General features: G+C 40.7%; 1 protein-coding gene across 3 annotated transcripts in view; it reads left to right on the top strand.

The window, feature by feature from the left end:
- The first annotated feature begins 990 nt into the window (after positions 1 to 990).
- Mapk8 (mitogen-activated protein kinase 8) overlaps positions 991 to 26,702 on the top strand; it is a 79,752-nt gene continuing 54,040 nt past the window's right edge. For all 3 annotated transcript variants that reach the window (XM_055612430.1, XM_055612429.1, XM_055612431.1), the window contains exon 1: positions 991 to 1,116. The gene's annotated coding sequence lies outside the window, so the exon portion shown is untranslated. The remainder of the gene's footprint in view (positions 1,117 to 26,702) is intronic.

The raw sequence follows: 26,702 nt of genomic DNA, 5'->3' as shown, positions 1-26,702 counted from the left end.
GCTCACATTTGCTTCATGCCAGCAAATAGAAATAGAGCAAACTGGAAATAGAGCATCTCGATGTGTAATGGGAACATAGTCTACCTGAATTTATTCGATACATATTTATTTATATGTTTTGGAAATCATGGGATACCCCACGGATGTAAGAGAGACCGCGTTTTATTTCCTGCTCTCAAAACAATTGGCATATTTCTTTCCAAGTGTTTTTTATATATTGTGAATATATTTCATATGTATGTAGAATCATTCTATATGTACGTGGCTTCTTGCTTCTTTCTCTTGCTAGTAACAATGCCTTTGAATACATGGTCTTTAAAATGCTAGATATATTCTACTGCATGGATGATAGTAACTCAAGTGCCTTTTCATCCATTGTCGGATGGTTAGGCTGGTCGGTTTATCAGTCCACAGCTAATATTTGTGCGGGAGCCTCGAGGCCTTTTTGGAGGAAAATCAGGTAATGCAAGGACTCTAGAGCAGGAGGGGGAGGGGGAAAGAGACAACTTTTCCCAGGGAACTGGAGAACATTTACTTGGTGGTGGGTGGTAGGCCCTGGAAGAGAGTCGGTCAAAGCAAGAGCCTCGGTGATTTGGGTGTGCACCCTGGCACGCGTGCCTAACCTTCAAACACTAACCCCCACCCCCTCCCTGCAAGGCTAGCAACCCAACCGTCTTAGGCTACGACTAGTGTTTCAGCGCCACGCGCCGCCACGTGCCGTCGCAGACCAGCCTCCTGCTGCTACCGGACACGCCTCTCACACGCGGCTTTTCCCGGACCCGCCCACGACCCCGCCCTCAGGCGATCTCCGCTCCCGCAGCCCGCCCTCCAGTATGGCCCCGCCCCCAGGCACGGGGCCACGCCCCCGTAATCCGGGCCCCCGGGGCCGCCCCGCCCTCGGGCCGCTCGCAGGCGCGGGGGCGGGGCCCTGCGCGATGACGTGAGCGGGCGTGCGCGTTGACGGCTCGCGTCCCTGTTAGTCAGCGGAGCGGCCGAGGCCGGACGTTACGGCCGGATCGCGGAGCCGCGAGCAGGGCTGAGTAGCGGCCGCGGCCACCGCGGGACGGCGCCGCTCTCCGCTACGGGCTTCCCGGTCGCCGTTGGCTGCACTGCCGGGTGAGTGCGCGGCGCCGCGGCTCGGGCGGCCGCCGCCTTCCCCCGGCCGTGACCCCCTCCCGGGGACGCGCGCGGGGCGGGGGCGGCGCGGGAACAATAGCGCGGGCGGCGGGGGCAGCGGGGGGCGTGGTCCGCTCGGCGCGACCTGGCCCCGCCGCTCCGGCCCGCTTCCACGTCGCGCGGGGGCCGTGGGGCGGGGGGAGGTTAAGTTCGAAGGTGCTCCCCCGGAGCGCTGGCCGACGCGGCCGTGCAGACGCCTCCCGCACCCACGGGGAGCGTGTTTTGACTGTGGGCGGTTTCTTTGTGCGGACGTGAGTGCCGCGACGCCGGGGAGAGTCCGGTGACGGCGAGCGCGCCGGCCTGCGGGCCGCGCCTTCCGAGGGGCGCCTGGCGCTGACCTTTTGACTTTCCTCCACCACTGTCCCTTTGTCTTGCGGTTGGCTTCCCAGTCCAGACCAGGTAGAAGAACCGAGTCCATTTGAAAGTGCCGTGAGGGACACTTTGCATCCTCATTCCCGAAAGTTCCCGGTGCCACCGGGAATTTAATAACATGTTGACTGCACGGTGTCCGGTAGTTGCTATTTTTACTTCTGAAATTGTCTTTTCATCAGGATTCTGGCCTGTCGGCCTATTGTGTTTTGAGATCAGCATCCACCTTTTGGTCAGTTAGAACATTGTTTATTTCATTCATTCATTCCGCAACTGTTACTGCTGTACCCAGATGAGAGTATTTGAAGGCCAAGAGAAAGACCCTTAAAAACAGGGTACTTTGGAACAGAATACATGTGCCTTTAAGTGAGACGGTTACATAAAGGGTGTATGTTAAGTAAGATATTTGGCTCATTATCCTGGAACTTCCAAGGGTAGTAGTGTTATGTTAGGAAGAAGAGCTAGATTTGGCTTAAATATACCATCTTTGTTCTTAAATTTTGCCCCCTTTACTCCAGTTTCCTCGTCATTTGTAGTGGTTACCTCAGTTCTCTTGCTGAGGCTGTTAAACCTGGGAGGTTTGCTGCTGTGTCTGACGAAAGCAAGCAATCAAAATGGTACTTAGAGGCCTATCTTGCATCATCTCTCCAGCACTTAACTTGGAAGTCATACACATTGGGTTGATTAAAAGACTTTTATAAACAAAAATGTAAAATTAGCCTTAAATTGTCCACGAAGTTTCAAAATGTCACATGTCACTCCTAGTTGGCTAGACCATAAATTAATAGAAGGTACCTGTTAAGACTACAGAGGGTGGTTTGGAATCACCTTTTTTTTTTGCACTTCTAGGCCATTATCTATTCTTAAACTACCCCTGAATTTTTTTTTTTCGTATATAGTTAATAAAGTAGAAGATTGTGGCTTGTCTGTCTGTATATACTTGTATAAAAGTTGAGCATCTGTAAAAGTTGGTTGTCTACTTCCAGTATTTTAGATAAGGGTTTTCTCCAGTCATATATATGACTACACCGAGACACAACAGTGGTGTTCCATTAGGACTCTAACATGATTGCATTTCTCTCCCTTTAAAAATTATTGTCGTGGATGTGTGTGCATGATGTTTTGGGGGGAGGGGTCACATGTGCCCCTGTGCTTGTGGAAGCCAGAGGACAGCTGTACGGGTTGGTTCTCTTCCACCTTTATATGGACTGTAGACATGAACTCAGGCTCCCAGGCTTTCAGGGCCAGGCCCACTGCACCATATTTATTCTTTGGTGACTATTATTTCACAAGTTTTTGTGTTTTGTTTTTTGATGATTTCTGTCAGTAGAAAAGTACAAGAACCTATTTACATGTATTTTACAAATATTTCACTTTAGTAGTTTAGGTTGCTGAATTTTTCAGAGGTGCTGAAAACCTTTCTAGTGAAAGGTTAAGTTTTAACTTACACTTATCCAATTCACAAAGCATATGGGTTTAACACTCCAAGTTCTGGCACATTTCCACTATTTAAAAAAAACAAACAAACATTTCTTTTGATATGAAAGTAGTTCATATGAACTTACTATAAAATAGGAATGAAAAAATAAAAGAAAATGACTATTACTATGAGACACAGGTCTTGAGGTACCAAAGTTTTATTGCTTTTCCTAGTTTTCCAGAAGGCAGTGATTCACAGACTACATAGATTGAGTTAGGTTTTCTAAATTCTGTTGTTTAAACAGCTTTCTTGAGATTTAATTCACATAAAAGAGTTGCCCTTATAGAGTATACTTTTTAGTGGTTTATGGTCTATTCCTATAATTACGCATTGATCACTAGTATACTATTCTGGAGCCTCACTGTGCCACAAAGACCCCACCACAACTTTTTTTAAAAGCTGTTTGGTGGTTGAAAGGAAGAGAGTGTGGATTCTGTTAAATATGTTCCCTTAATGAGTTTGAAATAAGTACCATTTAGTTGTCTTGGCAGACTAGGAAACTGTATACCTCATGTTCCTTTTAATCCCAAGAGAAATCACCTGGAAAGGAAATTAGTGTAAGAGTAAATTGAGCCAAATATGGTGGTGAATGCCTGTAATACTAGGATTTGGGAGGCTAAGGCAAAGTGAGTTTGAGGCTAGTCTGAGCCACCCAAGCTAAAGAATAAATTGTACCAAAATGAATACAGTTAGAATCATAATTATTTGTTCCATGAATTATATTATGGAAATGGCCTGGAGAAGATACTAGAAGCCCAGTGAAACAGTAATTTGTTGTTAATAACTAGCCATAAACTATCCTAGTGGTAATTAAGGGGTTGCTGAACAGGAGCCAGCTTCTTGTTGCTTTGCTTCTCCTGTCAGTTGACAAATTTTAGTCATCTCCATATTTGAGATGCTTTGCTGCCAGTGTAGAAGTATAAGGTCTGACTTAGGTGCCAGTTCCCTAGAAGACTGGTCAAGTCAGTGGTATGGATAGTAAGTAGGTTTTCTGATTCATGTAGGGCAAGAAAGTCATAACCCGTGGAGCTTTACATGTGAATCACTTGCCTCTTCTAACTCTGATGCTTTTTGTCTCAGTCCTGGTCACTACCTGAGCATCCAGGAGCTATCTATGCATTCCTACCCAAATGCAGCCAAGCTTTGGTTTTAGAAAAGAGTCAGGATTCAGAGTTTACTAAAAGGTGGCAGGAATACTGAAATGAGTCATCCTGCCATTCAGAACAATAGGTGAGAATAAGATAGTGGAGGAATCATACCTGTGTTGTTTTTTTGGTACTTTGTCATCAGCAAGTGTGGATGGAGCCTGCTCTGCAAGCTGTTTGTTGGAGCTCTTGAGTGACTGGAAAACCCTAGGCAAGAAAAGTTAGAATCAAAAAATTGTTAATTTGTCTCCAGTATCAGACTTATACAAAAGTTTCTTTCATAAGCTAGATTTTTTTTTGAATGGCAAATTTTATTTGTTTCATAGCACCATGCCTTCTGATGAAATACTCTTCCAAGACTGTGGAAGATGTGAAAATGAACAGTTACTAACCTCAAGAAGTTTATGGTCAAAAGAGAGGGCTTAAAGAATAGTTACACAGGGAATTAGTCTCCTTTAAAGGATGTGAAAAGCCTTCCCCTAACCAAAGTCTGCAGCATGTCTATGAGGAGTTTAGTTTTTTAAATTTGTGTGTGTGAGAACTTTGAGAAAATTTGTGCCATTCTTTTCGGTGTGCTGTGAGTTGTATCACAAATAGATCAATTACCTGTGTCTCCTGTTATGTCTTCAGAGATTACAGATTTGGTTGAGATTTGCCAATTCTTTAAAAAAAAGTTTGGGAACCAAAATTTAAGAAATGGCTAGCATGACTTTGGGGCTGTCTCTAAATCTCAGTCCATATTTCATATTTCATATGCAAGTAGTGTGACATAGCTAGTTGAGGTTATGTAGCGTGTCTGCGTCAGCTTTGTTAGATGAGAAGAAGAGTACCATACATCCCATAGTGTCCTGAGGTTTATATTAGGCAGTACATGAGACTACTGTGGTTCTTGGGTGGCAGATAAACCATTTTCAGGAAGTTTACGTTTTCACTTTTTTAAAAAAAAAAAGCTTTGAATGAATGAAAAATGTCAAGTACAGTTTAAATCATTTTGATGCAGAGTCTGTATTTACAGTCTCCAGGATATGCCAGTTGTTTCTGACTGTATCTCTAGAGGATTTGTTAAAGTTTGAAATACTCAACTAATCTGAGTTGACTGAGCTTATTTGTGTTGACATTTGGACCAGTAATCTTCTCTGCCTTAAAATTTGGAAATGCTCCAAAAAAAGTAATAATCTCTGGTATAATGCCATTACTCCTCCCCCTTTTAAGCCGTTTCCTACAACGAAGTATTCCCTGTGCGTTCCTAGGTTTATTTTGGCAAGTATCTGTAAAGTTGTAATCTAGGAGCTGAGAATAATTCTAATCTAATGTAACATATTGGAAGAAAATGGAATGCTGTCTCATCTTTTATGTTTAGGCTTATTGAGGCTTTGATTTGAAGAATGCAAATTTATCAGAAACCTGGTAACCACAGCAGTTCCTTGGAATTATTAATTTTCTGTTCAGTTTCTGGGATATAATAAATGGTATACAGAAATTCTTGTTCCTTCTTGGGGATAGCAACTGTGAAGACACTGATGGTACACAAGCCAGATATGCCGAGAACCCACTCTATGCCATTTTAGTGTAGTAAGTGATTTGGGAGCCTGATGTACTGAAGTGAAGTATTGACTTCCCGTCTATGATCTGAGTCTACTTCTCAGGGGATAAGGACAAGCATGCATGTCTTAACACAGAGAAACAAATATTATTGGCCATTTCATCAGGAATTTCTTTTGCCTTTGAGACATTTGGAGATGTTCCAACCTTAGTTTCATCATGAAGGTGTGCCGTTTGCCCAGATGTGTTGCCTCATGCTTTAATTCTGATGCTCCAGAAGCAGAGGCAGGTTGTATTTCTTTGAGTTCGAGGCCAGCCTGGTCTAACAGTGATTTTTAACTCTACATATTGAGACCCTGTCTTTAAAAAAGGAAAGAATGCTATTAAATTAGCTTGCTCTTTTTGATGTGCAATTAGATTGTTTTGGACCAGGAAGATTATCTTGTGTACACATCACTTTATATTATGTAAAAATGTATAAGATTAAACTGATGACTCAGTATGTTTGTGCATTTGTCATTTTGATATTTGTCACTAAAGTTGCCCAGCTTCCATTGGACCAGCACTGGGTAAGGATAACTGCTTCTTTCTTCATTGCCTTAGGAGTGAGATTAAGTATCATGGAAGGGCTGTTTGTATTTTCTTTCTTATCTTACCTTATCCCTGATTTTGTTGTTCATTTTCTTGGATTTGTAAAAATTTATCTTTTTCTCTAGGGAAATACTTCCAGACTGCTTATTGGAAATGTGTTTTCTAAATTTGTTGTCTGCCTTTCCTAGGTTGTGATTTTGTGTATGTGACCAGTCACATTTTTTTAACCAGATAATCATCCAGTTGCCTTAGCATTACTTAATAAATAATAATTTCTTGCCCTACTGATTTAAACTGTCACCTTTATTATTTACTGAATTTCTACTTGTGCTTAGGCCATTAGTACTCCTTTGAGTACTGTATAGCATTTGGAAGCGAAGTCATTCTGATTTTTGTTTTGTTTTTTTTGTTTTTGTTTTATTTATTATATATACAATGTTTTGCTTGCATGTGTCTTGCAGGGCAGAAGAGGGCACCAAATCTCATTATAAATGGTTATGAGCCACCATGTGATTGCTGAGAATCGAACTCAGGACCTCTGCTAGAACAGACAGTGTTCTTAACCTTTGAGCCATCTCTCCAGCCCCCAAGTCATTCTGTTTTAATTGCTGTTTATAGTATAGTGTGCTTTCTGGTGGGGCTAATTTCCTTTCATTCATTTTCTTATTTTATTTTTTCTGGCTTCTGGCCTGTTTGGGTATGTAAAAAATTTTAAAGTTTTATTGTTATTTTAAATTATATGTGTATGTGTATAGGGAGATTAGGTTTGTGCATGGCAGGATTTTTGTGTGCACTTGAAGCAAAAAGAGGGCCTATAAGAGCTGGAGTTACAGACAGGTGTGAGCCACCTAACATGGGTGCTGGGAACTGAATATGTGTCCTCTGCAAGAAGAGTACATATACTTAACCACTGAACCATTCTCTAGTTTGGGAGAGCTTTCATAACCAATCTGCCAAGGAATTGTTTCTACTACTCCTCTGCCAATCCTGTTGCCATTTCTGTTGAGATCATTTTATTTTTTATTTTATTGGGATAACGTTTACACACACATTATATGTGCATAACCCATAAAAGTTTGTCTGTGTATGAACGCATTTGTGGAACCTACAGGTCCGGATAGAGAACAGTTTCATCACTGAGAGCGTTTTCACACTGAGTGATATTTTCTCCACCCACCCACAAATATGATTGAATTCAATTACATAGATCTAATTTGTCATGGAGATTTGGTTTTTGTATTTATAGGAGAAGTACCAACAGAATAATGTCATAGAAAATATTTACTATTTGTTTCAGTCTCTTTGGGAGTTCCTAATAGCATTTTAAAGCTTGGTGTTTATTTTTTTTTAAGATTTATTTATTTACTTATGTGTTTGAATGCTTTTCCTGCACATACGCCTATGCAACACATACCTGTATTGCCCTAGGAGGCCAGAAAAGGACATTATATTCCCTGGAAATGTATAGACATTATAAGAGTTTATAGACAGTTGTGAGCCACCATATGGGTGCTGTGACTCAAAAGGGTTCTCTGGAAGAACAGCAAGTGCTCTTCACCGCTGAGCCATCTCTCTAGCCTCAGTTCCTGTGTTCATGCGTTCATTCATTCGTTCTTTTATTCTTTCTTTTTTCACTTTTTTGTTAAGATTTTCTGCCGTTTCTTTTTACTTTCTAGTGATTTTTTTGTGATTTTGCCATCATGTACCCCAGTCCCACTCGTCTCCTGTCCTTTTATATCTGCCCTTGCAACTTCCCCCAAAAGAAAACAAAAAATAAAAAACAAAACACAAACAACAAAGCAAAAAGATCATACTGCAGTATGCACGGTATGTCACACAGTATATCCTTTGTCCAACTGTCTTTACTTGCACATGTTCATTGCAGTGAGTCACTGGTCTGGTTTGAGGCCTCTGGCTTCTGCTACACTATCAATCCTGGATCCTCACTGGGACTCTTAGGTATCCTACTGTCTGTGTCATTGAGATTCTGCAGTCTTTGATCTGCAGGACTGACCTTTTCTTGTGCTCCAGCACTTTATAGCTGGGGTAGATGTTGGGTTGGGTCAACTCAGAGCCCGGGATCTGGACCTAGGTGGGAGCTCAGTAGCTCACCGCTCCCGCACTTCTCCATCTGGCCATAGGAGCCGCTGTACTACTTTGCCCAGGCAGGGGGTGGGGCCAGCTCTCATGACCTCAGGGCTATCTCACCCTCCTGCATTTTACTGTTCCCTGACCTTCCCACCTGTTCCTGGTCTGTAGAACCTGAGGTGGTTTTCTACTGAGAACCCTCACATTGTGGAGTAAGCTAGAAAAAAAAAAAAAAAAAAAAAAAAAAGAGAATTCTGGGAAAATGGGATTCCAGAGTATTCTAGTAAAATAACTGATACTGATTCAGGCATACCATATTCCAAGTATTGTTCTAGTGCTTTAACATTATTTAAGCATCCCGTGATGACCTGAGACATGCTGGCCCATTTTACAGATGAGGAAAATAGTTACAGATATTCCTGGGGGAGGGGGTGTTGGTGATAATGAACAGTTATTTTAAACAGGAAGCCAAATTAAAGTTGATTAAATGGTAAAGTTTTGGTTTTTGTTGTTTTGCTTTTTTTTTTTTTAACAGTGGAAAAAAAAAGAGCAAATTCGGACACAGTGTGGAGGTAGACAACATTTAAAGGAGGAAAATGTGGGGTCCAAAAAGTGAGTGAAAATGGGAATGTTTAGGAAAGGGTATATTTGGTCCTTGTCAGAGGATTGGTGCTTTCCATCAGATGAGGGAATCAGTGTGTGCTCTTCCAAGGAAGCGTGGTATTTGAAAGGTGAATACTTCTGACTCTGATCTCCGTGATTTTTATTTTTTCAATAAAGTAGGACATTCAGACAAGCAGAAGAGGATAGGAATGCAGGGCACTTGAAACACTTTGCCAGGTGCTATTGAATTGTTCCTTTAAGGTATGAACTCTTGAATTTAAATCTATTTAAATCTATCAGTCTGGTTTGTGACACCCTCACCTGCCCAAATACCACATTATTTAAGCAATTATAAAGAAATGTAAGTAAGACATTCAGATTTATTTCGGGTGAGATTTTGCCAGGTTTAACAGTTTTTTGTTTGTTTGTTTTGTTTATCAAGACAGGGTTTTTTTTGTGTAGCCTTGGCTGTTCTGGACTCACTTTGTAGACTGTGCTAGCCTCGAACTTACAGCGATCCTCCTACCTCTGCCTCCTAGAGTGCTGTGATTACAGGTGTGCGCCACTGCGCCTGGCTTTAACATAATTCTTAAGGGAATCAAAACCAGTAGAAGAGATGGCTCAGTGGTTAAGAGCACTTGCTGCTCTTGTAGAGGATCCAGGTTATATTATCAGGACCCACATGGTGTGGCTCACACGTCTGTAACTCTAGTTCCAGGAGATTTGGCTTCTGCCGGCATGAATTATGCACATGGTACACCGACATGCAGGCAAACACTGATACACGTAAAAATAAATAAATCTAATTAAATTAGTATTGTTAATTATTTTGAGACTGAATTTTCACTATATGCCCTGGTTGGCCTGAACTCAGTTTGCAGACCATGCTAGCCTTGAACTCACAGATGTCCATTTTCTTGCCTATACCTCCCTCCTGAGTGCTTTGATTAAAGGCTAGCACCACCACACTTGGCTAACTAAATCATTAAAATAAAACAGTAGGAGGTATAGACAGATGGGTAGATAGATAAGGTTTCCAAGAATTTCCTAGTGAGTGTTGTCAGGTTTGCAGTCTTTGGCATGAGTAGGTAGGAAAAGAATCCTTTAGACCTGTGGCTCTCAACCTTCCTGTGCTGCAACCCTGTAGTACACAGTTCCTCATGTTGGGACCCCAAGTCATTGAATGGTTCTTAAATATTTGTTTGTTTGTTTGTTTATTACACTTTATTCACTTTGTATCCCGGCAGTAGCCCCCCTCCCTCTTTTCCCCCTACCCCTCCCCAAGTCCACTGATAGGAGGGTCCTCCTCCCCTTCCATCTGACCCTAGCCTATCAGGTCTGGCTGCGTTGTCCTCCTCTGTGGCCTGGCAAGGCTGTACCCCCCAGGGGGAGGTGATCAAAGACCCGGCCAACTGAGTTCATGTCAGAGATAGTCCTTGCTCCCATTACTAGGGAATCCACCTGGAATTGAGCTGCCTATGAGCTATATCTGAGCAGGGGCTCTAGGTCCTCTCGGTGCATAGTCTTTGGTTGGAGTATCGGTCTCTGCAGGCTCCCCCTGGGCCCAGGTTTTTTGACTCTGTTGGTCTACTTATGGTGCTCCTGTCCCCTCCAAGTCTTTCTGTCTCCCTCTTTTTCTATGATTCTCCCCACTCTGCCCAGAGTTTGGCTATGAGTCTCAGCATCTGCTTTGATACCCTGATGGGTAGAGTCTTTCAGAGGCCCTCTGTGGTAGGCTCCTATCCTGTTCCCTGTCTTCTCCCACTTCCTATGATTATCCCATTTGCCCTTCTGAATGAGGATTAAGCATCTTCCCTAGGGTCCTCCTTGTTGTTTAGCTTCTTTAGGACTATGTATGTTTATGTATGTTTATCCTATATTTTATGTCTAACACCCACGTATAAGTGAGTAACACCCACGTATAAGTGAGTGTATACCATGTGTGTCTTTCTGCCTCTAGATTACCTCAGGATCTATCCATTTGCCCACAAATTTTGTGATTTCCTTGCTTTTAATTGCTTAGTAGTAGTCCATTGTGTAAATATACCACAATATCTGTATCCATTCCTCAGTTGAGGGACATCTAGGTTGTCTACTACAAATAAAGCTGCTATGAAAATAGTTAGGCAAATGACCTTATTGTATATCTGAGCATATTTCAAATATGTGCCTAGGAGTAGTATGCTGGATCTTGAGGTAGCACTATTCCTAATTATCTGAGAAAGTGCCCGGTTGATTTCCAAAGTAGTTATGCAAGAGGGGGGTTCCTCTTTCTCCGCATCCTCTCCAGCATGTGTTGGCACTTGAGTTTTTGATCTTAGCTATTCTGATGGGTAAGGTGAAATCTCAGTGTCATTTTGATTTGCATTCCCCTGGTGACTAAAGAAGTTGAGCATTTTAAAAGTGTTTCTTTGCCATTCAGTAGTCCTTTATTGAGAATTTTCTATTTATCTCTGTACCCCATCTTTTAATTGGATTACTTGGTTTGTTGGTGTTCAACTTCTTGAGTTCTTTATATATACTGGATATTAGCCCTCTGTCAGATACAGGGTTGGTGAAGATCCTTTCCCAGTTTATAGGCTGTTGTTTTGTTCTGTTGACAGTTTCCTTTGCTTTACCGAAGCCATTTTCAGTTTCATGAGGTCCCATTTATTGATTGTTGATCTTAGAGTGTGTGCTCTTGGTGTTCTGTTTAGGAAGTTGTCTCCTGTGCCAATGAGGTCAAGGCTCTTCGCCACTTTTTCTTCTAACAGGTTTAGTATGTGTGGTTTTATGTTGAGGTATTTGATTCACCTGGACTTCAGTTTTGTGCAGGGTGATAAATAAGGATCTATTTGCATTTTTCTACGTGTAGACATCAAGTTAGACCACCACCATTTGTTGAAGATGCTATCTTTTTTCCATTGTATGGTTTTGGCTTCTTTGTGAAAAATCAAGTCTCAGCAGGTGTGTGGGTTTATTTCTGGGTCTTCTATTGGATTCCATTGATCCACCAGTCTGTTTCTATGCTAGTACAATGCTGTTTTTACTACTGTTGCTCTATAGTACAGCTTGAGATCAAGGGTAAAGATACCTCCAGAAGCTCTGTTATTGTACAGGATTGTTTTTGCATATGAAATAAATTGAGAATGGTTCTTTAAGTTCTGTAAAGAATTGTGTTGCTGTTTTTGATGGGAATTGCATTGAATCTTTAGATTGCTTTTGGCAGGATGCCATTTTCACTATGTTAAGCCTACCGATCCATGAGCATGGGAGATCTGATAATCTTCAATTTCTTTCTTCAGAGGCTTGAAGTTTTTTCATACAAGTCTTTTACTTGCTTGGTTAGAGTCACACCAAGGTACTTTATGTTATTTGTGGCTATTGTGAAGGGCATTGTTTCCCTAATTTCTTTCTCAGCCCGTTTGTCTTTTTTATACAGGGAGGCTTCTGATTTTTTTTTTTTTTTAGTTAATTTTGTATCCAGCCACTTTGCTGAAGGTGTTTATCAGCTGAAAGGAGTTCTCTGTAGAATTTTCGGGGTCACTCGTGTATACTATCATATCATCTGTGAATAGTGATACTTCTTCCTTTCCAATTTGTGTCCCCTTGATCTCCTTTAGTTGTCTTATTGCTCTAGCTAGGATTTCAAGTACTATGTTGAAGAGATAATGGAGAGAAAGTGGGCAGCCTTGCCTTGTCCCTGATTTCAGTGGGATTGATTTAATTTAAGTTTCTTTTTATTTAGTTTGATGTTGGCTATAGGCTTGCTGTATATATTGCCTTCATTATGTTTAGGTATGTGCCTGATCTCTCCAAGACTTTAAACATGAATGAGCGTTGGATTTTGTCAAATGCTTTGTTGGCATCTAAGGAGATGATTATGTGTTGTGTTTCCCCCCCCCCTCAGTTTGTTTATATGGTGGATTACACTGATGGATTTCTGTATATTGAACTACTCCTGAATGCTTGGGATGAAGCCTACTTGGTCATGGTGGATGATATTTTTGATGTGTTCTTGGATGCGGTTTGCAAGTATTTTATTGAGTATTTTTGCATCAATGTTCATAAGAGAGATAGGTCTGAAGTTCTCTTTTTTTGTTGGGTCTTTGTGTGGTTTAGGTATCAAGGTGACTGTGGCCTCATAGAATGAGTTTGATAATGTTTCTTCTGTTTCTATTTTGTGGAATAGTTTGAAGAGTACTGTAGTTAGATATTCTTTGAAAAACTGGTAGAATTCTGCACCAAACCTTCAGGTCCTGGAGGTTTTTTGAAGGGAGACTTTTGTTGACTGCTTCAATTTCCTTTGGGGGATATAGGACTATTTGATTTATTGACGTGATCCTGATTTAGCCTTGGTAAATGTAATCTATCAAGAAATTTGTCCATTTCATTTAGATTTTTTTAATTTTGTGGCATGTAGGCTTTTGAAGTAAGACCTAATGATTGTTTGGATTTCCTCATTTTCTGTCATTATGGCCCCCCTTTTATTTCTGATTTTGCTCATTTGGATAGTGTCTTTGCCTTTTAGTTTGGCTGAGGGTTTGTCTATCTTGTTGATTTTCTCAAAGAACCTGCTCTTGGTTTCATTGACTTTTTAAATTGTTTGTTTATTTCTAATTTATTGATTTTAGCCCTGAGTTTGATTATTTTCAGCTGTCTACTCCTCTTGGGTATGTCTGCTTTTTTTTCTCCCCTAGGGCTTTCATGTGTGCCGTTAAGTTGCTTGTAAGACATGTCTCAAACTTTGTTCTGAAGGCACTTAGGGTTATGAACTTTCCTCTTAGCACTGCTCTCATTGTGTCCCATAAGTCTGAGTAAGCTGTGCCCTCATTTTCATGGAATTTTGGGAAGTCTCTAATTTCTTTCTTTATTTCTTCCCTGACCCAGCTGTTGAGAGTTGTTCAGTTCCCATTTGTGTGTAGGCTTTTTGTTATTTCTGTTATTGTTGAGGTCTAGTTTTAGTCCATGGTGGCCTGATCGGATACAAGGGATTATTTCAATCTTGTATTGTTGAGGCTTGTTTTGTGTCTGACTATGTGGTCAGTTTTGGAGGAGGTTCCGTGAAGTGCTGAGCGAAGGTATACTCTTTTGGGTTTGGGTGAAAAGTTCTATTAGGTCCTTTTAATTTAGGACCTCTGTAAGTGTCATATTTCTCTGTTTAGCTTCTGTTTTGATGATCCGTCCATTGGTGAGACTGGCGTGTTGAAGTCTCCCACTATTAAGGTGTCGGGATCAATGTGTGATTTAAGCTTTAATGACATTTCATTTACGTATGCAGGTGCCCTTGTATTTGGGGCGTAGATGTTTAGGATTGTGATGTCCTCGTGTTGTATGTTTTCTTTGATGAGAATGAAGTGTCCCTCCCCATCTTTTTTGATTAATTTTGGTAGAAAGTCTATTTTATTAGATAATAGGATTGCTACTCCAGCTTCTTTTCTGGGTCCATTTGCTTGGAAAACTTTTTTCCAGCCCTTTACTCTGAGGTAGAGTCTATCTTTGTTGCAGAGATGTGTTCTTGAATGCAGCCGAATGTTGGAACCTGTTTCAGCAGCCATTCTGTTAATATGTGTCTTTTTGTTGGAGAGTTGAGTTCATTGATGTTGATAGATAATAGTGACCAGTGAATGTTAGTTCCTTTTATTGTTGGCATTGGTGGTGATAGTGCGTTTGTGTCCTTGTTTTCTTTTTTTTGTTGTTGTTGTTGTGGAGTTATCCTGTGTTTTCTTGGGTGTAGTTGATTTGGTTAGATTGGAGTTTTCCTTCGAGTATCTTCTGTAGTGCTGGGTTGCTTTGTAGATATTATTTACATTTAGTTTTGTCACTGAATATTTTGTTTTCTCTATCTATGTTGATTGAAAGTTTTTCTGGGTATAGTCGTCTGTGTTGGCATCTGTGGTCTTTTAGTGCCTGCATGACGTACACTCAGGCCCTTCTGGCTTTCAGAGTTTCTGTTGAGAAGTCTGGTGTGTGATTCTGACAGGTCCACCTTTATATGTTCCTTGGCCTTTTTCCCTTGCTGCTTTTAATATTTTTTTCTCTGTTCTGTAGATTTAATGTTTTGACTATTATGTGGCTGGAGGAGTTTCTTTTCTGGTCAAGTCTGTTCTATAAGCCTCTTGTATGTTCAAGGACATTTCTTTAAGTTGGGAAATTTTTCTTCTATGATTAAAAAAAAAAATTCCTATACCTTGGAGCATGGTATCTTCATTTCCTCTTTTCTTGTTATTCTTAGGTTTTGTCTGTTCATGGTGTCCTTGATTTCTTGGATGTTTTGTGTCAGGACCTTTTCTGATTTTATGTCTTTTTTGAGTGATGCATTGTTTTCCTCAATTGTGTCTTCAGCACCTGGTATTCTCTCTTCCATATCTTGTATTCTGTTGGTGATGATTACCTCTGTAATTCCTGATCTCTTCACTAGGTTGTCCATTTCTAGTAATTTCTCAGTGTGTATTTTCTTCATTGATTCTAATTCTGTTTTCATGTCTTACACCATTTCCTTCATCTGTTTGAATTTGGATTCCTGTCTGTCCATGATGGCCTGTATTTTGTGTTTGTTTGTTCGTTTCCTCTTTATGAGCCTCTGTATGTGCCTCTTTGGCCTGTATTTGCCTGTATTTCTTTGAGAGATTTGTTTGTTTCCTCTTTGTGTGCCTCTAATAACTGGATAAGCATAGATTTAAGATCATTGTCCTGTATTTCCAATGAATTAAAATATCCATTAATTTTTGGGGTTGCTGGTGAAGCCAGGATGACCTGATTTTTGTTAGATGTGTTCTTATGCTGGCCTCTAGCCATCTGATTGTCTGTAGCCTTCTCTGTTTGCTCCTGGAGCCTGTACTGCAGACTGGGTCCTCCTGTCTCTGGAGCCTTGGGGTATTCTTCAGGAAGATGAGAGAGGTCCACGGGTGTGAGAGTGGATGTTGGAATTTCTGATGCAGCTAAGGAAGGAAGTTTGCATATGCTCAAGCACAGGTGTGTGCATGGAAGCTTGCTTGCCTTGAAGGGCCTAGGCCAAGCCCATATGGATGCCTGGAACGGTGGACCGTAAGGGCAGGTGGGGCTTGGTTTGTGGGCGCAGTGTGCGTGTGTAGGTGCCCTGAATGGCTCAGTGGCCCAAAGGCTTGTTGGACTCTGCTCCAGTCACTGAGATCTCGAATGTTGAGAATGCTGACCCAGGGATCCCGATGTTGCCCACAGTGGGGGCGTAGGTGGAGGGATCTGATGTCTGGCTGCTAGCGCAGAGGCTTCCTGGATCTGGGGCTCTGCACGAACTCACTGACAGGCGTAAGTGGAAAGCGCAGGGGCCTCTGGTTCTCTACTCTCAGATTTGGGACTGCAGGGTAGCTGGTAGGGTTTCCTATCTGGCCGCTAGAGCAAAGGGTCCCTGAATCTGGGGCTAAGCACTTGCCGCCAGGGCACACCAAAGTGCAGGGGATCCATAGTTCTCCACTCCCAGACCCCGGAGACATCCACAGTGGTCCTGGGTCCAATCTTCCCCAGTTCCAGACTGGGAAAGTGATGCTTTGGCTCCAGCAGCCCCTCCACTTGCCGGTTTTGGAGTTTCCGATCCTCTGCCCCTCAGATACGGTGCGCACCGGTCGCCACCATCTTGGAGCCCCCCCAATACAATTATTTTTATTACTACTTTATAACTGTAATTTTGCTACTGTTATGAATTGTAAACTACATATCTGTGTTTTCAGATGGTCTTAGGTGACCCCTGTGAAAGGGTAGTTTTAACTCCTTGACCCACAGGTTGAGCATCTGTGCTTAAGTCTGATGTGTACCCCTGAGGCAGATTTTCATCTTCAGCCAGTTGGAGGCCTGCCCACATTATTAAAAATAATTTCCTGTGCTTAAAGTCTTCCAACTACAGATATTAGCATCTATAAAATGTCTCCTTAATAAGCTCCTAGATTCGTGTTCAGTTGAATAACTTGATACAATAGTCTAACAAAGTTGACACAAAACTCATTATCACACCAGCTTAGCACAAGAGAAGAAAGAAGGAAATAAGGCTTTTTAAAAAGGAGTGCTGAGAGGAGCAATAGAGATTCATGGAATCTGACACGGATGAGAGGAGGTTAAGTCAACATGTGCATAACAAGTTATAGCGTAGAGATGCCGAAATTTTCTCTTAGTATTTGGTGGAGGGAATTTCACTTGGGCAGCGGTTCTCAACCTGTGGGGTTGCATATCAGATTCCTAACAGTAGCAAAATTAGAGTTTTGAAGAAGCAGTGAAATAATTTTATGCTTGGAGTTCATCACAGCACGAGGAACTGTATATTAACAGGCTGCAGCATTAGGACACTCCATTAGGACTGTCCCAATTGAGAACCACTCCATTAGGGTATCAGTTATGGCATTAGTAATGCCCAAGATGATCCTTTATGCGGGTTACTGAGCTGGGAATGAGATAAATTTGTGGAATTTGGAAGATATTGATTAAAGAGAGTGGGGCTAGGAGTAGATCTCTTTGCACTTGATTAGCCCTAAATTCCATCTCTAGCACCATGTATGTGTGTGTATACATAGAAGGGTTAGCATGGATATGTGAAGTCAGCAAGCTGTGATGGGAATAAAGATGCATACCAGGTTTCATGAGCTATTTGTTCAATGTTCTAGATGAGGGAAGGAAGGCAGATGGCAGCAGGAAAGGACTATTGATGTAGTATATAAGTGTGCTTGTTACAAATTAGAAATTTTGGAAGACATGGCATAAAGAAGTGGGTAAAAGAAAGGATTTATAGAGCACTGTTGCAGTGTGAATTCAGGAAGTAAATTAGAGTTGGCACAGCAGGAATATGAGATGTGACTAGTTCCTATGATAGGAACACTGATATTAGTTCTAGTTCTCTAGGACTCTGGCGGTGGATATTTTGTTTCTTGGTTTTTGTTGTTGTTTTAGTTTTTTTGTGTGTGTTTTTGCTTTTGTTTTTCTTTTCAAAGGGGAGATAGGGTCTCACTATATATACCTACTGGTTGTTCTAATCTTTCTTGTTAAGAGACTGAGATGCTTCAGAGCTAGGCCATGGCTTCTAAAAAGACTGTTTTGTTTTGTTTTCCCTCCAGCCCTGTTTTATGTTTTCTTTGCTCTTGGAGTCTGACCTAGCCAGAGGATAGCTTATTTCTCCATGCCGTGGTATGTTGGCTTCTTGGCTGCAGTATTTAATCCTTCTTAACCTTGTTGATCTGTTGAAAGTCCATTTTAACCACCTTGTAGGAATTGGCAGCTAGCCTGAAAGACAGGGTTTCTGATTTTCTTATTTTACTAGATCCTGATCTTTCAGAATGAAATTACTCAGATGTCTTCAATTTTTGTTTTGTTTTTCAAGTTTTCCTGGGTGTTTTGGGGTGTTTGTTTGTTTGTTTGTTTGTTTGTTTGTTTTAGTGTGTCCATTTTTTTTTCTAGTTTCTCCCAGTGAGACAGTTAATATGATTTACCTAGTTCACAATTGTGGGGAAAGTGATTTGTTAGTCTGATGATAGAGTAAAATTTCTCATTTGACGTTTTAGTGTTTATGGTTTAGTTCTTCCCTTGAGGAAGAGATTTGGAGTATTGGTAGCTGTGCATTATCACTTAGTAGAAAACAGAACAGTAGGATAAGGAGAAAAAATTAAAAGAGAAAGGTGAGGCCTGGATAGATGGCTTAGTGGTTGAGAACACTTGCTGCTCTCACAGAGGATCTGGGCATCATCTACATGATGGGTCACATCCCTTGTAACTCCAGTTCCATTTTTCTCTTCTAACTTCCATGAGCTTATGTGTACACACACACACATTAAATAAATAAATATTTTTTAAAAGGTGGCAGAGGAGACTGATCTGGCAAAGTTTGTGAGAGATAAAAATGTTTTCATGTCAGTGAGAGAAAAAGGCACCTGACATAAAGTGGTGGCAAGCTGTCATGGTTAAAAGCTGTCGAATCCTACTCATTGTAAAGGATGCATCAAGAAATCACACTGAAATTTTTACAATTTCTACAGAGAAACCCTTTAATGACTTCTGAGTTAGTGAATTGGAGCGTCAGCATCAGTGCTGAGTTTAAAACTGCCTTGTCACTTCCATGTCCACAGTGTATCTGTTAGTATGAGAAAGGATTTTGGAGAGGTTGTAATTCTGTAGTACCCATTAGATGCAAGAGTGTTGACAATTTGATTTAGTGTTTATTACTATCTCAATACATGGATATAACTGCTTTTAGGTCTTTGTGAGCTGGTTTGTGTTCTTCATTAACCTGTTTCTATACTTCTGAATTTCAGAATCATAAATTTGCCATCGTCCTTGACTGTTGTATTTGAAGAGGAAAAGTAGCATTTGTTGAGAAATGAGTTACTGAAGTGTTCTGTTTTTGATGGTTTTCTCGGCAATCTTTGATGAAACCTTCAGAAGATGGAAGTTGTTTCTTAAATTGGTTGCCTCTCTTCATGGACTCTTCTCTCAAAGTTAATATGTCCTAAGAGCTAGTTTAAGAGGAGGGTTTCTTTGTTGCACTTGTCCATACACTCTGCTACTATTGTTTGGTTGGCTGGTTGCTTTCCTTTTCAACCCCATATTAACTGATCCCCTTACATGACTCCCAGCTTCTTTAGAGTACTTATATATATAAACAATTTGAAAGAATATTGTAGGGAACACGTATACTGTCACTCATGCAGTAGTAAACATTTCATCCCCCCCTCAGTGACTTTTAAATTTTTTATTTTTTTATTTGAAATAGTTTCATTGTGAAGCTTTGACTAGCCCAGTACTTGATTTATAGACCAGGTTAGACTTTTGTGTCTCTGCCTCCCAAATGCTGGGATGATAGAAAAGTGCTGCTAGGTCTGGTTTATTTGTTCCTTCAAAGGTCAGTTTGCTGCCACCAGGTGCTGTGGGGTTCTTGTGAAGGTATTTCCATGTATGATAGTTCATATTTGATATTGGGGAGATGGGTTATGATCAGAAAGGCCTGTTCCACTCTTTTGTTCTGCCTCTTTGCCTACAAAAATCAATCCATCCCCGCTTGTCTCCAGCCAGGATTCATACTTGGTAACTCACCACAGTTGTCCTTACCTCTGATTTTTCTTTTCCTGATGCTTGGGTCCTTGAACACACCAGGCTGGTTGTTTGATAGATGATTCCCACGTTATGCATTTAGCTGATTGTTTCCTTGTGGTTAACTTGTATCTTTAGGAACTGCTTCTAAAAACAGAGGCTTGGCTTTACAGACTGCATTGCATTTAGGGTTTTCAGCTTTGATGCTACTGTTTACGTTATATTTGTATGTAAGACAAGGCTTCAGGACATGCTCTGAAGTATGGTCATGAAGTTAAGGGGGTGTTTCTGCAGAGGTGTTATAAAGATCAGAACTGTTCTCATGCTGTTAGTCATTGATCAGGGCAGTGAGATTGTGGTTCCCTGTATCTTGTTTCTCAGTAGACTTTACCTGCTGTTTTTAGCATCCATTGATCAGCTTTGGTTGAATCAGTTATTTCATTTGGTCTTGCAGAGCAGGGTTTTTTCTAACAGTCTTTTGAGTTTATTAGCTAGCTTTCCATTCTGGTCAAATACTTTCTGGAGCCTGGTGCAGCATTGCACACCTACAATTTCAGTATTTGGAGTTTGAAATGCATATCACGACCTGCCCCCCACCATCGCACCCCCAAAAGAAGCCATTTCTTTAAATCCTTGAGCTCTGAAGTTCTGACAGAAGGCAAATGCTAATTTTTCTTAATGTTTGAACTCTTTATAAAGTTGGTTCATATTCATTGTAGGAGGTATCAAATACTTTCTTCTTCTTAGTATCACAGAGATTGTGTGTGTGTCTTCTTGTATGTCGTGGGGTTGTGTATGTCCATGATAGAGACCAAGTGGTCAGTGTCTGGTGTATTCCTGCATAACTCATTTTAGAGACAGAGTCTCTCACTAAACCTAGAGTTCCCTGGTCCAGCCAGACTGGCAAGCCAGGGAGCCCCAGGAATCCTCTGGATTCTCTTGTTTCTTCCTGCACACTGGGTTACAGGCATGGGCCTGGCTTTTCTGTGGGTGCAGGGGATTGAATTCAGGCTGTCATGCTTATGTAACAAGTACTTGCCTCCCTCTCCCCCTTGGATTTAGATCATGATTGTAAGTTCTGAGAGGGAAATCGCAGAGGTACAGTACCATTTCATCACATGTCAAGGCTACACACTATATAGTTTGCAGCTGGTGCTGTTGACCTTGCTCTCTTGGTTAAGGTGAGCTTGTTAGAGTTTTCCTGTGTTACCCCACCCCAACTTCTTCTATCCTGTAGTATTTGGAAGAGATAACTCATATAGAGTGGGGGAGTTATGTTTTAAAGATATCTGTCCTCTTAGTTTCTAACGGTTTTATCATGAATAGCTGTTAGATTTTGCCCAATGCCTTTTGTGCAGCTGTTGCTGGGAGCCACATGGTTTTTCAACCTGTTGATATGTAACCCTCAAGTAATTTGAGAGTTTATACAAAACCCAGCTTTGTACACCTGGGGTAAATCCCACCTGGTCCTAATGAATAATTCCTTTTATACTTTGTTGAAATTCATCTAATGTTTTTAAATTTTTTTTATATTGATCACAGGTTATTTACTTTGTATCCCAGCCGTAGCCCTCTCCTTCATTCCCTCCCAATCCCACCCTCCTTCCCTCATCTCCTCTCTGCCCCTTTCCAAGTCCATTGCTAGGGAGGTCCTCCTCCCCTTTCATCTGACCCTAGCTTATCATGTATCTTCAGGACTGGCTGCAGTGTCCTCCTCTGTGGCCTAGCAAGACTGTACCTCCCTCAGCGGAGGGAGGTAAAGGAGCCAGTCATTGAGTTCATGTCAGAGTTAGTTCCTGTTCCCCTTACTAGATTACTGAGCTACCATGGGCTATATCCGACCAGGGGTTCTAGGTTATATCCATACATGGTCCTTGGTTGGAGAAACAGTCTCATAGAGGGCCCCCGTGCCCTTATATATTTTGTCCTTGTGGAGCTCCTGTCCTCTCTAGGTCATACTAACTCCCCCTTCTTTCATATGATTCTCTGCACTCTGCCCAACAAGAAAGAAGACCCGGAGTAAGATAATCAATCCACACTTAGAAAGACAAATGGGATGGACAGGGGAAGTAGGAGAAAACAAGTAACAGGGCAGAAGCCTACTGCAGAGGGCCTCTGAAAGACTCTTAACTGGCAGTGTATCAAAGCAGATGCTGAGACTCATAACCAAACGTTGGGCAGAGTGCAGAGAATCATCTAATGTTTTGTTGAGGATTTTTGCATTGTGTTCATGCGAGTTATTGACCTGTAGCTTTCCTTTCATCTTTGTCTGGCTTTGGCATTAGGGAAATGCTTTCCTTTAGAGTGAGTTAGAACATAGGCCTTCTGCCTTTTTGAGATTATAAAGAATTAAGGAGGTCTGGAGAAATGAGCCAATGGTTAATTAGAGCATAAACCATTTACAGAGGACCTAGGTTTGGTTCCCAGCACCCACATGGTAGCTCACAATCTCTTTTTAACTTAGGTTACAACTCTGATACCATCATCTGACAGCACTAGGCTTATATGTGGTATACATATTTAATTGCAGGCACTCATGCCCATAAGATAAATAAAGAGAAAGAGAAAATTTTCTTAAGTGCTTACCAAAATTCACCAGTGAAATCACTGGAGCCTTGTGCTTTCTGCTTAAGAAAATGAGTTGAACTGAACAGAACTGGTTTACAGCTCTGTTCAGGTAACTGATTCCTTTTCTTTCGTGTATATGCTTCTGTTTATGTTTGTAAGAGCTTTGGTGAGTTGTTTCTTTCAAAGAAATGGCTCATGTCATCTAAAGTTACCAGTTTGTGGGTTCACAGTAATTCATAGTATTCCTTTGTTATTCTTAAGAGGGGCAGTGCTTGCTAGTAATCCAGGCTGTCCTGCAGCTCACATCTTAGACCACTCTGGCCTGCCTTAGCATCATGAGTGTTGGGTTGCAAATGTGTGCCATCACACTTGCCCCTTCATCATACTTCCAGTATCATTTGAGACAGTAATGATGGCTCCTCTTCCATTTTTATACTAGTAGCTTGTGCTCACTGTTCCTTCCCTCTTCCCTCTGTTTCCCCTTTGCTTTCTCACTAGTACTGTGAATCAAACCCAGGGCCTCATACATGCTAGGTTAGAAGTCTAGATCCCCAGCATTCTTTTTAAATGTTGAGACAGACTCTTAAGTGGGCCAGCTGCTTTTGAACCCATTTTGTAGCTCTTGCAGACCTTGAAGACCTGCTTCAGCCTTCTTAGCAGCTGCAAGTACAGGCTTACACAAGGCCCAAATGTTGGTGCTTCCTCCTTCCCCCTCTTCCTTTTTTCTCCCAAACCACTACTTTCCACTTTTTCCCTGCCTAGAGAGCTGTTTATTTTACTTATGTTTTCAGATAGTCAGATTTGGGGTTTTGATGGTTTCATGTATTTTTCTGTTTTCAGCTCATCAGTTTCTACCCAGTTTTTCTTGTGATAGTTGCTTTAGGTGATATTATTAATTTTTATGTATAATGTTCCATGTTTATTCAATGGGAATTTCTCAAGGTTCTCTGTCATTTTGACCAGATATGACTGCTCACTGATTGATTCCTTGCTTGCTGGCAGAGTGAGTGTTGCACTTGTGTTTATCTTGCCTTAACCTGAAACACTTTTTTTTTTTTTTTAAGAAGTTGTTTTCAGATTAATTTTACATGATTGTTCCTTTCTTTAAACTTTGAAATAATTTGCCTGTTGGATTAGGGGAGACTGTGCAAGAGTGATTGAGACATTTCTTCATTTCAGAAACAATATTTTCTTGCTAAATTTAGGTACGTTATTGATTTGTAGTTTAGCAGTTAGACCGTATACTAGATGAAGAGACAGTTGGCTACCAGACAGCTATACCCTTTTAAAAAAGTTTAATAATTAACTTTGTAATGTTCTGGGTTAGCTGGTTTGACGTTTGCATCTCTACGTTTGCCACTTTTTAAAGAATTTGAATTTTAGTGTAATGGGAAAAAAGAAAAAAAAAGTATATAAATGTACTTCACAACTACTGGTTTATATACTCTTCCCAACAGTTTTTGTGTAAATATTCTTGGTCCTGCCTCTTCTTAATTTTTTAGAAGGGAAATTAAGGCAGGATAAGATCAAGTAACAAGGCTATATACAATCTGATGCACAGTGAGGACTATGATTCTGCATCATGTTTTTCTATATCTTCTTGTTGATTACAGTGGAATAGGTGTCCGGTTACCGTAGTGCCTTGGTTTGATATTACAAGACCCACTTGAGCAGAAGTTTGAGGTCCTTAATTGAAAGGATCTGGAGCCTCTTGTGCATTCCTTTGAATTAGTGTTCTTTGCTGCAGTTCTGTTTGGCCAAGAGATAGACATTTTCATGAATAATGACATTTCTTTCAAAAGATTGAGGCCTTAAAATGTATATTAAGTCTACTTAGAATATGAATTTTTTAAAGTATTCTGTGTAGTATAAGGTTAATAAGACTTAAAAACACTTAAGACAATATCTGTAGCTTAGTTTTTGTGTATAGTTACTGGTAGAATTGGAAGATTTTTATTTTAATAGAAAAAATGTTTATTTACAGTCTTAATTTTGGGTCAGAATTTAAAATTCAAATTTTTTAGTATGTTGATTTGGCATTCTTACATCCTTTTCTCTGGCTTATTTTTGTCCTATCCTGTGCCTTAAAGTTACTAGGGCCTGCTGATCACTCCCTCATAACAACACTGCTTTTGAAAAGATTTTTGTTTTGTTTTGTTGTTGATGTTTGTGACTTTGTCTCACTGTGTAATACTGGTTATCCTGGAACTCATATTGTAGACTAAGCTGGCCTTAAACTCTCAGAGGTCCACCTGCTTCTGCCTCTTGAATGTTGGAATTAAAGGCATGTACCACCATGCCTGGCAACAACAAGGGTTTTGAAAGCTGCTGCATTATATGATATCAGCAAAATTTCTGGATTTCTCATAGAATGGATATAGATCTTCTGAAATTTTAATTTGCACTTGAAAGTTTGAATGTTGTTGTTGGCAGTGAACACTGCTATGTACTTTTCTTTGAAGCAATAAGTCACTTTATTCATTATCAAGAAAATCTTTTTATGTGCCCTATTTCAAGTCACTATAGTTTGTAACTAGCACATAAGAGGCAGAAGTAGGAGGATCCTGAGTTCTGTTAAGCCTGAGGTACATAGTGAGACTGTCTCACTAACATAACACAACTCACACAAAAGGCATGCACACACCTAAGCAAATGACAATAGTTTGTGTGTCAGTAGTTCTTATGAAAATAGTGTTCCATGAAAAAGTGGCTCACAGATGCTTTTCTGGGATTGTTGTACCTTGTCAGATAGTGGAAAGGAGTGCTTAGATATGCTTCCTCTGTCATAATACAGATCATTTGTAATTCTTATATTACACCAGAATTAGGAAATTAATTGCAATGAGGAATCTGAAATCATACAATATTTTTATAGTCTGTATTAAAATCCAGTGATCTATGTTGGTTTTTTTGTTGTTGTTGCTGGTGGTGGTGGTGTTTTTGTGTGTGTGTGTGTGTTTTGTTTTTGTTTTGTTTGTTTTTTGTTTCTTTGCTTTGTTTTTTGGTTTTTTGAGACAGGGCTTCTCTGTGTATCCCTGGCTGTCCTGGAACTTGCTCTGTAGACCAAGCTAGCTTTCCTCTGCCTCCCGAGTGCTGGGATTAAAGGAGAATGCGACCACCACCCGCCAATATATGCTGTATTTTAAGTGAGTCTTTTGCCTATTTGAGTTATAAACGTCATGTATTGATCATTTGGGAAATACTGCTTCAGTAAGGTCTACCTAAACATTGTCCTAGTTTTTTGTTTATTTTTGTTTTACATTACATTTGTCATAGTGTGGTCTGAGCCCTAGAAGGGCTCTCAGGAAACTGTTAAAACAGAGTGAGTAGGGCATTGCTAACCACTTGTGATTGGATCCATTTGGTTGTTGGAACTGGGCAGTTTCACTCTTCCCTTGTTTTCTACTCAATGTGCTGCACTCACTGTGCTCACCCGTCTGCTAACCTAGCCCGTAGTTACTTCTCCAACTGCTATGGTTACTTGCAGGCCCCTCATCACATAACCACGATGTTCTCTGACAAGGTTTAGGAGATAGGGGACAGGCTATACACAGAGGCAGAGAGCTGGATGGTCAGCAAGGACAGAGGTTCATGTTGATGATTTGCTCTTTGGTGGATATGCCTTCTCTTTTGGGCAGGAGGCTAACTGTCGGAAGCAGTAACTATTGGTGTTGATCATGAACTATCACCTGTAGAAAACCAGCTTCATAGGAATAGAAGCCTGTAAGAAGTGCCTCAACGACAACTATTAATCAAATAAAGTCATACTTGAAGAATAGAGACCATAGTAAGAGTGTTTATGGCAGGGGCTTTTGGAGAAAACAAGAACACTTTTCTAATTAAAAAGTAAAACCAGTCTGATCCTTTTTGTGAAAACATACGTCCAGAGGCCATGGTTTCTCTGCTGTACTACTGTGACCTCATACAGTTTTCTTTAAGGCTAGTTTGGAAATGGAAGAATGCTAGCACATTTGGCAGTTAGTTTGGATCATTTATCTATCATCCACAGGATAAACAGACTTAAAGTAGGAAGCAATGGTGTCATTTTGAGTTCTGTGTTAATTTTGATTGGTTTGGAGTGGAGTCATTGTTAAGAAAAATATCATGACTTGTAGGTT

The sequence above is a fragment of the Psammomys obesus genome, unplaced genomic scaffold, assembly GCF_907164565.1.
Source record: "Psammomys obesus unplaced genomic scaffold, mPsaObe1.curated_primary_1811, whole genome shotgun sequence".
Lineage (NCBI taxonomy): Eukaryota > Metazoa > Chordata > Mammalia > Rodentia > Muridae > Psammomys > Psammomys obesus.
The sequence above is the reverse complement of the archived record's forward strand: the minus strand, read 5'-3'. Positions and strand labels throughout refer to the sequence as shown.